Here is a 15,144-nt window from a genome sequence, read left to right on the forward strand (position 1 = left end):
AAAATGAAATAGTAATATTATTTGCTCATCGATTTCGTTCTCTTATTCATTTTGATAGACATGATCCATAAGATACGGTTCGTGCTCAATTTGGGTGTTTCGATTTCCCCCGGTTAAATAAAGACAATAAGACGATATACAACAGCTATCGGTTATTGTTTCACTTCGTTGCCCCTCGTCTTGATTGCAAACTACATGCTGTAACTTTTTTTTTTTGTAATTTTACTGACTTCCATTCCATCACCGATATTCAGGAGATGAACACAAATAAGAACTCTGCCTTAAACTTTCGTTGTAATGGATGAAAAGAATACTAAAAGACTTCTCTAGCCATGCTTTTTTTCAGAATTGTTATTAAAATGCATCCTATAAATGGTTTATTTTGGGATGTTTGCATCTGGCCAGAAATTATTTAAATAAAAAACGTGTACGCAGGCTGTGAAATCATTGTTATGTCATTTATATATATAAGAAGGAAAGAATACTTTCTATGAAACAGTTTTCTAAGGATTAAATAAAATTTACAATATGTAAGGCATGTTCGGTAAGCGCAGACGTATAGATCTCCAAGACTTTTATGTTCTTCCTTAAAACATCTCTTTAGAATGCACAACTACTTTTCGTTTTTCTCAGATAATTCTTTAATATAAAATGCCTTATATTAAGGGAAACTCGTGTAAGTACTACAAACTAACTAAATTAAACTTATGCTGATTAGGTGCTTGCAATTATCATTAAGCAACTAAAGTAATGTGGCATCAGTGTATTATGTCTGTCAAGGTTGTGTGTTCTAAAGCTGGTTTATTCTTTCTTTTGAAAAAAAAAAGTATTCAAGAAGAAACTTTATCACCACTGCCAGACATCATCTAACTTAACCCGAGTTCAAATATTCTTAAAATTTCCCTGTTAAAGAAATAACAAAAAAAAAATTACTCGTGCTTTCAAGCTTGGTACTGCTCCATTCCTAATATTCCACGACGCACCACACTTAAGGGTATAAATAAAACGATTACTCAGTCCGAAGAACATAAGACAGAAGTAAAGCATTAGGAGCCTTTGCGATTAGCTTTGCTGAACCAGTCTGTGCTTTTATATTCCACGACGCACCACACTTAAGGGTATAAATAAAACGATTACTCAGTCCGAAGAACATAAGACAGAAGTAAAGCATTAGGAGCCTTTGCGATTAGCTTTGCTGAACCAGTCTGTGCTTTTAAGGGAATCTGAGGAGTTGCAAGTGCATAACGTGCTGCCACAACTAGGAGTAGGAGGTGGTATTTTTCATAATCCAACTCTGATTTGTTATCTGAAATGACACATGCACACTCGACTCAACCAGATCTATTTACAAACTGAAACTTTAATTCCTTCCTGCAGATCATATGACTTCTTTCCGTATTACATGATTAATTTCAAATGATTCGCCTACTTCTATCTTAATTCACCAGAACACTAAGAACAACTTATTATTTCTTTCCGAAATGACTCATAGTCTAACTTCGTATACTCATTTTCCTCGGGAATTCTACTTTAGGAATGGAAACTGGATCCAAAATGAGGAGTCAGTTCGGAAATATGCTTAAAAAAAAGGTAACTCTTTCAAATTTTCGGAAATATATATCATGAGATATATATATAGATTTTAAAACCGATATTTTACAATATCTTTTTCTCATAATCGGAATCGACCTTCATCTATTTAACCGGATTCAATCAGCATCTGGATGGAAATCTGGAACTAGAAAAAAATGCCAACTTATTCTGAATTTCGTTTCCAATACTTCTGAACTACCATTCTGTCGTCTATAGTATTCTTCTAGAAGAGATTACCAAACATTTTCTATCAGAAGCAGTCTTACCAAGTATAAGTGCTCTTCCTAATAATCTTACTTTTCCAACACTTTTCGATCATAGTGCTAATATTACATCTACACGACGCTCAGATTCTAAATTACTTCGCATGGAATTTGTCTACCGTTAGCATTCTTAGATCAGTCGCGTGGTCGATGCCTCCTTTTCCCTTTGGTTAGAAAGAAATCCGATCTACAATAAGATTCATTGAGGTCTTTTCAACCGAATATTAATTATCCCTTCTCATGTGCAGAGAGCATGATTTTCCTCCTGGAAACTAAACTCGGGTTTTTATTATCAAAACATGGTCAAGAGATTACATGCAATCAACAAACATAGCATATTGGGCTCACAATGCTATTATTTCCTTTGGTTATAATTCATTCTCAAGCCTCAGCCGTCACGCAATTCTAATCAACCTCGACCTCAAGCAGGGTTAAACATATTTAAGTCCCTTAGCAATAGAACGGTACCAAACGGACTGGATGATTTCCCTAATGGGATGTTCTACTGCTTGTATTCTTCTCAACGCTTGTTTTGTAATGCATTTATGAAATTATTCTTACTGGCAAAACGGAGGAGCCTTCAGGCTTTCATTAGTAATTTACAATTCTTCAAGACGTTTCCCAACAGCAAGCTAAAACACTCCAAGAAAAAAATTCTCTAAAAAAAAAAACTATCTTTAAATTCTCAATAACACGGAACTTTCTCCTCAAAAGAAACTTAGTGATCCTATTCCAACCCAACGCCTCGGATCTAAACATGAGCAAAAGTGTATGCCTTAGTTTCAATTGTGCCAAGATCAAAGTAACAATTTTGGATGAACAATATCTTCATCCAAAGGTGAAGATATTGTTCACCTTTGGATGAAGGTGAACAATATCTTCACCTTCACCAAGTTTTTGCCATTCTTTCGTGGTCCAGATCAATGAGTTTGAAACAGTTTAGTGCTTCGAAGCTTAAAGGCAAAACACCTCAGTACCTTTTAGCTCGAAAACAGCAAATGATTCTCCTCTAGACAAAATGTGCTCCATCATCGAAAGGATTAAAATTTCACTACTCAAGAGGGATCAATTTGTCAAAAATGCGACTGTCCAACGAACTGTAAGATGATAAAAAAAAAAAAAAAATCGATAAACTACCGTTTGAAAAAAAAAAATTAGAAGTTAATAAAAGTGAGTGTTCCTGTGTGAAGTGTATTACAACACCCTTACACTGCATTTATATTTATATACCGAAAACATGGCACAATATTAAAAAACAACAGTCTTTCAGAAAAATACATTCTCAAAAATAGATTTAATTTTATGATTTATGTTGAGTCCACACATCCCATTAAAACTATCGTTTGCAGCAGTATTTTTTGTTTCTATTGCGTAGTGACTACGTCCATTCCTACTTAGCATAAAATCATATTAATTTCAGTGAATATATATATACATATAGTCGCTTCTCTCTTTCCAAACTCTTTTCTCCACAAAGTACTAATTTACTATAAATTCTGCAAATTTTTCCATGCAAGACTGAAAATGAAATTGAGTTCTTGATAGCTAAACATTTGTTCATAACCACTGCATTTTACATTAAGTTTATGTGGGAAAAAAAATGATATCCAAAGGTACTAGTGCTTTTTATTCCCCTTTTAGGAGTGCGTTATTCTCTTAACTCCTTTTTATTCCCAAAAGAAGTAGGTGGCACTCTTTCAGCTTCAACTAACTTTTGGAAATTGGGAAGAGCAGGGAGAAGAAGCTGGCTTCTATTGACCGAAGCTGAGCCCATGGCTCTGGATGATTTGAGGTATCGAGTCAAGATAATTACTGCCATCTTATGAACCTAAATCGTGACTTACTGGTGTTTGAAACTGTGTAAGTTCTAGGGTCGTTTTTTAACACTGGTTAAAATCCAAATCTCCGGGAGGGAAATAAAAAATTCTGTGTGCCGAGATCGACTAGCTAGGGAGAAAAAAACTAAAAAAAAGGTAGAAAAAATTTCTGTAGTCAGCGACTACATTGAACCTATAATGGTCTTTCTTCTAATGGTCTACCATTGTGGTGCCAATAAAAGTGTCTACATAGGCTCATTAATTGAAATTGGGACAGATTATAATTATCTACCGATATTCATTGGGCAAGTAATCGGTAATGACGGGATCCACTTTTCTAACAAAGAAAGGTAGAAAAATATATCCTGTCCGGTAGCTTGTATCGTATTTTCCAGCCAATGAGGCTCCTCCACATCGCATTTGAAAGAACGACGCAAATTTGGCCTTTGATTAGAAATATCTGGATTCGAATCCTCTAGAAGGTAGTGAAACTTTTAAAAGCTTTGCAAACGAAGGTCAGCTAGGGAATCTGATACGATGGCAGCAGAAAAATTTCCTTCTTCCAAACAAAACATTCGAGATGACTCGCGATTAATAGATACAATCTGCTGATGTTAGATGCCGTGTCCGTGACTGCAAATATCACTAGAGGTAAACTTTTGCCTCCTCCAAATGAGGCGGGAAATTCATTCATTTTAAAAGTGCTTATAAAGATTCCGTAGGGCTTAGACTTGCTTCGAACTCAGATCGTTCTAACCAACGTACAACCGCATTCTTCCCTATGTGCTATGGAAGTGCCATGCAACGACACTTGATATGATAATAACGAAATATCATTGGATGACAACATTTCGCTATTATCATTCAATGCGGTTCTTATTAGACATAAAAAATTATATGAGATTATGTATCCCCTTTGTGTATTTATCTTTAATAGGAACCGAAATAACTTTATCTTTCTATAATCCCATCTTTATCTATCAGAGCTACTTTCGATAGCCATAGCAACACTTTTGAATTAGAGCATCGTTATTAGATGTTGCATACCAAACTAAACGCACAGAGAAAATGTCTCTGTCTCTGCTGTCATCACATTGCACTCTGGCGAAACGCAGCTTACAATTAAGCCCATGAACCACTTCAAAAGAAATAGAATAATTCATTGTGCTAAGTAACTTTTGAAATTTTCATTAAAGTCTTAGTAAAAAATACAACGTTACTGGTTTTATACAGCACTTTCTTTTCTTCGGTTCTTAATCCACGCTGTCTGGCGATTCTGTCCGAAAGGAAGGAAAAACTAAAGTGTAAGGAAAAATAAGAAAAAGGAGATTTGACGAGAAAGCGAGCCAGAAAGAATTTTTCTTTGCCGTGAGCGATCTATTATTTTCACATTAGACCCCCCATTTATTTACCGATTAACGGTAGACGTTTATTTTGTCGTTATTTATCAGTACAAAAAAAAAAAAAAAAAAAAAAAAAAAAAAAAAGAGTTGGTCGATCACCTGTGCTCGAGGTCAAAAGAGGATAATTTTTAGAACGATGTGACTTGTCGGAATATGTTCTAGGAGCATCGGTTAGCGCATAGAGGCTCTGATAAGTTGATGCAATTCATGTAACGTTAATACTCCCCACTCTCTAATAACGATGCTATAATTCAAAAGCGTTGCTATGGCTACTGAAAGTAACTCTGATAGTGTTAAAAGATCCTACATAAATATTCTAGAAAACGAAAGTATTTCGTTTGCTAGAATATTTCTCTCGCTTTTTTTTTTTTTCTCTTTTGATTCTTATGTTTAAACGATGGCTATATTTTTAGGCGTTTTAGAATATTTATACTTTTATATTTACTTTCGTAATTACCATGACAATCGTTTCATTTACTTCCGTGAAGTTTTTAAGAAAACTTTCCTTGTACGTGATGCATGCTTAAGAGGGCGAAAATTATGATTTGTTACAGTCCGTGATGCACTTTTCCTTTGCACAGCAGTCTATAATAACTTGCTCTTGTCTGAAAAATAAAATGACACGGAAACATGGACTTAAGATCATTCATCATTATTAAAAGTATACTAATGGGCTATTTATACATATTTCTGAGTTTCCTAAGCGTTTTGCTATTCTGAATGCTAAGTAAAATCATCAAAAAAACGAAGATTTAACAGGAAATTAAAACTTAAAATAAAAACCTACACATGCAGTAAGGAACTGGCTCAAAAGAGGAGAGAATAAAACTTACAGTAATCCATTCGGAAGTATGGATGTCTACAAAATTTTGTATACCTGTAGCAGAAATTTCGGGAAGAGGACTGCGCCACTCTCCATGCTTCTATTCCTCATTTTTTCGTCATTTTAAAGTCCCTAAAGATAATATACATTCACACGGCATTCTGAACAGCAATAAAGGCTTAAATATTGCGTGAAATTTGGAGCTCCCTAAATAGTTATATTTGAATTATTTAAACAGTTACTTACAAGCGATGAGAAATAAATGCAACTCGAGAACAAGATGCTGATCTCAAGTTGGACTGTTTAAAGTTTAATAGCTTGTGGACTATTTATTCTTTATTGTATGTTTCTCTGATTATTATTAGATATTTATAGATATCTGATATTGTGATAGCGAGCCTCCATAGCTCAGTCGGTATAGACGAAATCCTTTAATCGAAAAGACCTGGGTTCAATTCCCGTCAGTGAAGTGAGGAACCTTTATCTGTTCTCTTTCGACTAAAGTTGAGCGGATCTGATACGGAGATAGGGGAGTTACCCGGAAAATCGGAATTTTCGTCCCCTAAAAGAGGCAAACCAGCCCTGTAACGCTCGTGCCTACAGACATAGGACACACTGGGAGGCATAGGGCCAACCACCTTATTCTCGAAGTAGTCGCGTTTTCAAATCGTCTTAGGCTATGCCTAATGAGTGAAAGGAGGAAGAGGATATTGTGATGCTACATTAATATTTTAGCTGTTTTATTTAAATATAAGCAATAAAAAAGTGAATTCGAAATTCAAATTCGTGTCTTGTTATTGGACGATAACTAAAACCGATTATCCGGGACCTTTGATTTCGTTCTTTCTCAAACAGATCACTCAAATGGCTACATAATAGAGCCGCTACTTAGTTTTATTATGCAATAGGAGTCTTAACATCTCCAACTAATATCAAGTATAACGTGTATGACGTTATTAAATTAATTTTTAAAAGTGTTATGAAAAGAAATTTTCAAATTATCACCGGAAGGCAGGCATTGTGCCCAATTCATATATTTGAAATCAGTAACCTTGCACTTTTGTCTACTTCGCTGGAAAAAAAAGAAAACCTACAACTACAAGCCATGCCGTGTTCGGCTCCTAGAATTACATTATCATAGATCTGATTGCCGAGATTTAGGTAATGAACTCATTAGGATCCCCGTTTCCTCCCAGCGAATAGCACTTAGGCATAATTAAGTCCTGTGTCAGTAGAGTGACTAACACTTAAGATGCCAGCTTGGGAAGATGTTGCTCAGCCAAAACGCAAGTTCAGGGTGAGGAATGTCATATTTAATTCAGATACCTAATAGGATACTCGTTGTCATTTAGTAGCAAGGCATTAAATACAGCCAAAACAATGCAGACTCCTTTATTATAACATTTTTGCTTAAAATCTTCACTTCCTTTTTTTATTTATTTATATTTTTTAATTAAGTCTAATGAAAAATGGAAAATAGCAAATGATATAGCTCTTTCTGTAAATTACATAATACTATTTTTCATATCGATAGTTTGATCACTCAATCTACCCCATCTATCGCACACTCGTGAAAGTAATCAGTTCCTCCTCCCCCTTTAAAATTACATGACAAATGTTAGGTCATCTTGCTCTGTTTAAAATGTTTCATGATAACACCCATTGTAATTTTATATTTTCATTTCATAGTACGCCTCAAATTAAAACTAAAAGGTATTAAATGAATTATTCTTTATTCATCTATCTAGAGCACATTTGTTTAAATGACCATCTTATATTATATATATATATATACAGGGTGTTCGGGATAAATTTGACATATTTATAATTAATTATATTTTTCCGTAAGTTACATGTATTAACACACACTTCTCTTCATTTAAAAGTTTGGACCCTTCTTCATTCATATACAAGATGTCAGAAAGGATGGATAGCTGGAACCCACCTGAATCATGGAAGAGAATAACTTGTATCATGATGATTCGTGCCCGCCATCAAAATAAGGATATTACGACTGCTGCCCAATGCTCCCTGAATACAGTAAAAACAATCAGGCATGAACTAGAGACTTGCAATGGTGACTACGAGGATGTAGCAAGAAGAAAGATCCCTAGCAGACGATCTGATTGCGTTCGTACAGCAGAATTCCTCGCAAATCTGCAGGAACAGGTGTTGAAGAACCCTGGCATTGGAATTCGGGCTTTGTTCGTGGAGTTGCTAACTGTAGTCAAGCCCTGGATAACAAGGGTAGCCAATGGTAGGCCGTATGTATGGCAGCAGGATTCGGCCCCTTGCCACACCTCTGGGAAAAGTCAAAAATGGTTGTCTGAAAATTTCTACGACTTCACCAGTCCAAATGTTTGGCCTCCAAACTCCCCAGACCTTAACCCCATGGATTATTTTGTATGGGGCGCAGTTGAAAAAGACACCAATCGCACTTCCAGTAATACAAAAGCCCAGTTAATGGATAAAATTAAAACAGTTTTTGCGGCCCTTCCCAGGGAGACTGTAGCATCAGCTTGTTCGAGGTTCCGAAGCAGAATTGAAGCTGTGATCGATGCTAATGGTGGTTATTTTGAGTAAATCTTGTTGATAGTATTGTAATTAACTCTGCCTGTAATGTTTTTTTGTCAATTCATTAAATTTAATAGATACAAAGAAGATTTTCTTTTTCCTTACGAAACTGTCAAATTTATCCCGAACACCCTGTATATATATAAGATGGTCATTTAAAATAGCTTGTTAGAATAAAATAGCTTGTTTAAACCTGGTTTTACTCCAATTTCCCAAGGAAGCAAACAGACAAACAAGTCAAGTTTGCGCCTGCACGTATTGCGAGTCTAGCTGACCCCTCAAAGTAGTGCAAGTCAAGGCAACTCATGGTAAAGGTAACATTTAACATTTATTATACCCAAGGTAAAATACTTCCTATATATATATATATATATATACATTCTGAAAAGTATCATTCCATCTAAAATAATTAGTGCTAATGTCGTTATTCATACATCTTCATTTTACTGAGGGGCAACAATCCATTATTGCCCCTCAGGAAATATATATAGGCTTACTGCTCTACCACAGTCCGGCTGTGAGAGGTTTTTCCTCGTAATACAGTACGTAAAGAACGATGACAAAGTGCCACACTAAATACAAGAGTACTGTAGGATAAACTTTGAAAAATCAGCAATTATATTTCTAACAGTAATAAATACGCATGATAAGATGATATATTTTCTTCAACTACTTGAATATTTTTCAAGTAGCTGAAGAAAAAAAAAGCGGAAAAAAAAAAAAAGATGAAGTTCAAATCGGAACCAAACTCTGTAAAGTGCAAAACGAAACATAGCTTCTGTTTCCATTCTTGCGTAACTCATTCCAACAATAGAGGCACACGATACGAACACGTGCAAGAGGGAAAGAAGAGTTGAAATGAAAGCGATCTCCAGCAGAGGCAGGAGATAAGGGAATGTTTGATGATACGCGCTTTGCGAGAGATTTATTGCCGCAGTTACTCAGCGGAAGATGTAAAATTGGAAATGTCGCCTCTCTTTTCTCACATTTCTCAACAAACGCCTCTGACTTCTCAAATGTATACACTGAATGCACGAGGCTATTTTTTATGGCGCAGGTGGAGTTTGAAGAACGAGGCATTGGCGAACTTTCCCTAAGTTGGTGTTTCGGTATGTCATTCAAGTGACAAGTCAGTGAAACAACCTCATTGTTCATTCTCCGGCTGTTTGTTTTTAATCTTTTGCCACTTCGGAGATCGATGCGATTGTTGAAAAGTTAAAACTGAATGGTGACAAGGACAAACGATGACTGGTAATTAAAACAAAACAATTATATATATAGGAAACCTTAAGAAAAGATACTAACTACATATAGATAGATAATTCATGCAGATAACATGCAGATATTTAATTCAGTTAATAAGTTAGCTTTTAAGTATTTAAATAGAGCTTCCTGAGTCCTCAAAACTAGATATATACTATATTAAGAAAGTTCTATTGCTACCATTTTTCTCTAAAATTGTGTACCGTTGCACAACAATATTTATAAACAGGTTAATGCATGCATGAAAATACTTGTGTGGTAAATGTGTCATGTGGTTTAGAATCAACTTCCTGCATGTCATTATTGTAAGTTACCATAAAGGTCATCTCTCATTTCCAATGACTGCAGCAAAATTCTATAGATGACATCATCTAATGCAGCGCTTCCCAAACTGTGGGCCGCGGCCCCCTTGGGGGCCGTAGGTTTTGTTGAGGGGGGGGGCGTGAAATAATGAAAACAAATTTAAAATGGTTTAAGAAGTAGATTTTTTATTTTAAAAGAAACGTATTTAACTTTTATTATTTATTATTTCTTTTTTGTTATTTTTTATATTTTAATGGAAAAATTCACACATTGATGTTGGTTTACAAACTTTGCTTCTTGCGTATTTCGGCGATTAATGAATATTAGTAAATATTGCTTATTCACATGTTTCATTTCAAAGCAGTGGTTAATTGTATTTACTTCGAATGCTCTCCAGGGAAGCTCCAAACCTTCCTGTCCCTTTCATCACGCGTTCGTAATCAGGGACTGTTGATATTGACTTTATATACATATCAAAACTCGTTTTATATTATCACTGTCATCCGAGCTAGTTTTCTGTTACCAATAAAAGTTTCGCATATACTTCACACATGAAAAAAAGCTTAAACAAGTTCATGTGGGGAGCTAGTAACTCGCTTGCAGTGGTAAACAACACACCTTCCCTGACAGCCACTATACTGCAGAGGCAATAAAAATAAGTACTTTTATTATGCCAGTGAATAAGGTATGAGGAGTCCGTGTAATATATTTCTCAACAAATAGTGTAATTAGAGACAACTGGGATAAAAACACACTAATTAATGAATCACATGTCCCCTTATACAGAAACTATGCTGTACAGACTGAAACAAAACCATATGCTGCATGGGCAAACACAGCATCTAACTAAAAACTATTGTTATTAATTAGATGTGTGTGAGTTCGATTTCCCAAGGCAGCAATAAAATTCAACTGAACGTGTTAAAATTCGTAAAAGTGTTAAAACTAAGTAATATATATATATAATGAATGTTATGGCAGTTTCACATATGGAATTCGGTTGAAGAGAGTTAGCATTTCAACTCAATTGTCAGCTATGCTTTTATCTTTCGGTTGCGCGATCTTTTGTTAATACCGCACCAATCCTATGCACGTTTTAATAACCTGCCTTTGCTGTCTGTTTCGCGTTAGGCTTAATTACCATAAAGGGAGAAAAGTCACAAAAGAGAAATGTTCCTGGTCCAGGGATTCCCTTATTCAGGTAATATTCACTAATTTCATGTTATCAGTCTGTGGTGTGCCAGTATCGGTAAGTGGTGATATTAGTTGATCTATTCTACGTTAAAAAAATTTAACCCTGAGATGGATAAGTGGCTGATAAAAAAAAAAAATCCCGCGAGCAATCAGAAGAAGCAGAAACAGACTCAAAAAAAAAAAAAAAAAGAGGACAGTATTTCATATTTTACCAGTACAGCCTGCATCGTCTTCAGAACCAAAAGGTAAGAGGCAAAAAATGTAATACATGCATTTGATTTTTGCAATATTCGCTGTGTATGTTTTGTATTGAATATAAATACAATAAATATTATAATAATATATCTCTCTATTACGATTTTTTTTCGAGGGGGGCCGTGAAATATTTTAATTTTTGCAAAGGGGGCCCCTGACATCCAGAAGTTTGGGAAACACTGATCTAATGGGTAAAACATGAGGATGAAGAGGAAACAGGAAATAGTATGTATACATTATAAAAGGTGATGGATAGAATAGTACTAAAAGAGATAGTTTATTCCTCCCGTCCAACCAGGTGTATCGGCACCAGTGGAGGTTGGTGTCAGAGCATTACATACTAAGCTCAGTAGCCTTGGTTTCTAAGAGGCTTGTTGACTGTATGCAAGCCGAATATCACTCACGCGTAGTATAGAGTTCACGTGACTGGACAGCAGACCTTTGAAAATCTGTGGAATGGAACAGCGAATCACCTCAGTTATCCAACAGTACACTGTGCAATCACAATAATGTCTGTACTTCGCTTGGGTGATAGCATGCGTGACTCACCTGTTGGTAGCCGATATAAATTGGAGAAATACGATGCTTCCAAGTCAGTGTTACTGTGTCCGGGTGAAATGGCTGCAAGAAGGTAACTGACAGAGTTTGAAAGAGGCGTTGTGACAGGTTGCAGGCCTATCGCTTCAGAAAATTGTTGACAAATTGAGCCACTCAGGTCAACAATCAGTGATACCATGCTAACATGGAAGCGCAGGGAATCAACTGCAAGTGCTACCCCCATTCGACGACTCATTACACTCACGGAACGTTATTGTATGGTGCTACGAAGGATAATATGTAAAAACCACCATTCGTCAGCCCACTCACTGAATGCGGTATTCGGGGCATAGTCCTGTTTTTCCTGGTTTGGCCCCGGACCGTTTTTTGTGTTGCCACGAACATTGAACTCCGAGAGGTATCTGAAAATTCTGGACAATGTCAGGCTTCCTATTTTGTGGCGTTTCTAGGAACTGACCATTTGCCTTTTTCAGCAAGACAATGCACTGTGTCATAATTCTGTTGCTGTTGTAAATGCGTGGTTTGTGGACGTGAACTGCACCACACTTGACTGTCCTCCACAGAGCCTTGATCTCAACCCCATTGAACATTTGTGAGATGAACTCAAGCATCTGGTGAGGGACAGATGCTCGAGAGACATCGGTCCCACAATAGTCGAGGACCTTGTTACATGATTACAGGAAGAATAGTTCAAAATGCCCATTGTTGGCATCCTACGCTTGTGGAAATTATGCCCCGTAGGAGCGTTGAAAGTCATTGCAGTGAAAGGAGCTCCTACACATGTTATTAAGGTGAAGGTGAACATATATATATAACGGACACCATTGCTTTGTTCCTCACACTATGGTGTCCGTTTTATATATATAGGAATATGTTCATATTTTGTTTGAATAGCTAAATCTTGTAATCTCTGGAGAAAGTAGAATGGGGAGACTGTACCAAAGAACAGAAGGAAGTAGATGGAATGAAGGAGAAGGCAGAGAAGTTGGTTCTGTAAGTGTGAAGCTGTACTGCAATTGGATGTTGGTTAGCGACAGCTCTCGCTATTATGGTGTTCTTATGGAGGGGTATTATGACAATTCAGAAAGGCATTGTCCGTGGGAATATCGGTAGAACAGGCATAAGATAGAAACTGAACGCCTATTGGAGAGGGACTGAAGTGGATCCGTGAGAGAGAGGGTGTATTTATCAGAGTGCATCTTCCTATTTGAGATAGTCAGTAGTACGGATATGGTGGGTTTCCTTCTAAAAAACTAAGTGTTTCATCTCTTAAACAAGTCGACCAGGGGAAATGCATACACGAAATGCGTGCGTGTAATTAAAACAACCTAACATTAGAATAAGGTTGTTACCTTATTCTAAAATTATGGTAAAGAAAGCGACGAATACTTGGATAATCGCGGGCTTTAGGGGTCTCCGATTACAACACCGCAGATTATTAATTATTACTGAAATCCTAAATTTACATTGCCAGTAGCAATGCGTCAATAATAGCCATATGTCGCATTAATGTCTGCTACACATATTACTATCAAATGTATACCGGGATTATTATATGTATACATCCCAGGATAGAAATGATTTTAGGATTCTTATTAAAATAGTTGAAGTGTAGAAGGAGATACCACAAATCGAAATGTACCACGTGTTTTATAGGCTTGCTTATGTTTAAGCTTACACTGATTGCGAACTTATTTAAAAATAAGTCAACAAAATTATTTATCAAATTTCTCCAATTTTAATTATGCGTGTAGAAATTTATTTATTTTCTTAAGCGTCTCATTTTATTCAGTTATATGTTTGGTCGAATATAAATTCAGTTTTCCAACAATAAAACTGGAATTATATTAATAACTTTAAGTTCTTTATTTTTAAGAAAATAATCATTGATGATCCCGTGAGAGTGTTTGTGTATTTTGCCCGTAACACAGCACATCCTTACATACAGTCGTAAAAAATACAATTTGAAACAAAATTCTTTCCCAAGCTGTGAGTGAATCTATGACAAAACAGACTTTATTACGTTTTTCACAATTCACATAAGCTTGGCTTCTTAACTTAACTTTTGGACAATACACATGCAGTTCAGTACTTGCTTCGAAAACTGAGGGCTCCACCGTTGTCTACTGCGTTTATCTCTCCTTCGTTCTTTCGGAAGTTCTACTAAAAAAGAGACTTGCAATGTGCGGAACCAGTACTTACCGAACCAAGCAGGTAATCGATCGTTACACATGTTCCGCTTTTTTTACAGCCTCTAGGCCAACACCGCCAGACAGTCTAATAACCAACTTACCGATGCACGTGAGTTTCCTGAGATTGTGTTCCTGTTGTTACAATACTTCACTACTCTCTCTCTCTCTCTCTCTCTTGGCTCTCTTCCAGAATAGTAATCACAGCAGTCCACTGTACATCTAATTCGGCTTGCCAAATCTTGCTATTTGCATACATAAGCGTATGAACATATATTTGGACCTCTGAAATCAGATTGTTATTCAAATACATCTCAGAGTATGGATTACACGAAGTCTCTCTCTCTCTCTCTCTCTCTCTCTCTCTCTCCCTTTCTCTCTGTATTTCTCTTTTTTTCTCTCGGATACCCAAGGGCATGTTTATGTGATATCCTCGACGCGCACGTGTGCAGTCTATTTAACAGAAACAATCGATAATCTTACTTGTAACCTCGCACCTAGAAGACTTTTTAGAACGAGGATTCTTTTGTAAGGTTACTGCTCGACACTGTTCTTTTTTCTTTTCTTTGACTGTAAGACAATCAGCGAGGCTTTTTTTTTTTCTTCTTTTATTGTATTTCAAAAGCGTGAGTAAGCAATTAGGTTTGCGCTGTAAACCAGAAAAGATGATTTTCACCATGATTGGATCAGAAACCAGCTCCTCCGTCGTGTTTAGAAAAAGGAAATAATAAAGAAAAAAATAAAGCAAAAAAAAAAGTAGTAATAATCGTTGGAAACTCAAGGTCTCCTACGATTTTGCTTAAGAATATTTCTTTGTGTTTTCAACACAGTTACAAAGTTTAAAAGTTACAGAAGAAATTAGCCTAAGATTATATTTGCTTCGTAATATTTATAAAATACTAAAATTGC

Source organism: Typopeltis vanoorti, chromosome 1 (genome assembly GCF_054136105.1).
Source record: "Typopeltis vanoorti isolate ZY-2024b chromosome 1, IOZ_Tvanoo_1.0, whole genome shotgun sequence".
NCBI lineage: Eukaryota > Metazoa > Arthropoda > Arachnida > Uropygi > Thelyphonidae > Typopeltis > Typopeltis vanoorti.